Genomic DNA, 692 nt, shown 5'->3' with positions numbered 1-692 from the left:
TGCAATAGGCACAACTAAAATATTAACTAACAAACTTCAATGATTACTCTTGTGGTGAGTTGAAGGAACAGATCTCGTTTTCACGAAAGACAGAACATGACTCGGTGAAATCAAGGTCTGTCCCTTCAATTTACCACAAGTAATCATTGAGGTTTGTTAGTTAATATTCCCATACAGCACAGCAAAGTTTCAGCAACATTGCCGCCTCCAGAAATATTACAATGTAATATTACAGCAACATAGCAATATAATGCATGCATAATATATGTTTTCTCGAAGCGCGGTGTGCTTCACTTCTCTTTTAAATTCATAGTAAATGAAGATTTGCAATTTAGAAATATATATTTGTATACACCAACTATTGAGGTAAAATCTTTAATCTTAGTAGTTAGAATTTAAGTAACAATGATTTTTGTTACGATACATTTTCTCGATTGAACAGAAGTAATCGTTTATTTAATCGGTACCAATAAGTCCGCAGAATGATACACAAAGATACACGTAGTAACAGTCACGGAACAAAGTAATGTAAAATATTAAGTACGGAATTTTCCATTTCGTAGGCGGGACAACGAATTCTCAACGTTTTTTTTTGTTGTTTTTCACTCGGCGCGGTATCGTACGACGTTACGCGGGCTAAAGTTTACCTACCCGTGTGAAGCTAGCACCCCCACCACTAAAAAAATAACTTT

Source organism: Vollenhovia emeryi, unplaced genomic scaffold (genome assembly GCF_000949405.1).
Source record: "Vollenhovia emeryi isolate VEMERY1.0 unplaced genomic scaffold, V.emery_V1.0 DF939126.1, whole genome shotgun sequence".
Lineage (NCBI taxonomy): Eukaryota > Metazoa > Arthropoda > Insecta > Hymenoptera > Formicidae > Vollenhovia > Vollenhovia emeryi.
Note: the sequence above shows the minus strand (reverse complement) of the source record.